Raw genomic sequence first — 266 nt, forward strand, 5'->3', positions numbered from 1 at the left:
CCCCCCCCCCCATTTCCCCCAATCATCCCAATCGCCCAAGTCTCAATCCACCCCACCTAATCGCCCGGCCAACTAACGAATTTAATTTCATTGCTGGTCAGGGATGCACGAACGGCCTATGCTTCTTCACACCCATGCGTGATTTTTTCGGGTCACTGCTAATAAAAAGCAACAATTTACGGGAAATTTAAGATAGTCATAAAGAGGAATTCTGTATAGAAGAGTTGTAATGTGTTATGTTGTAATATGTGATGTTGCGGCAGGCT

This window comes from Ceratosolen solmsi, unplaced genomic scaffold (assembly GCF_000503995.2).
Source record: "Ceratosolen solmsi marchali unplaced genomic scaffold, CerSol_1.0 scaffold28, whole genome shotgun sequence".
NCBI classification, from domain to species: Eukaryota; Metazoa; Arthropoda; class Insecta; order Hymenoptera; family Agaonidae; genus Ceratosolen; species Ceratosolen solmsi.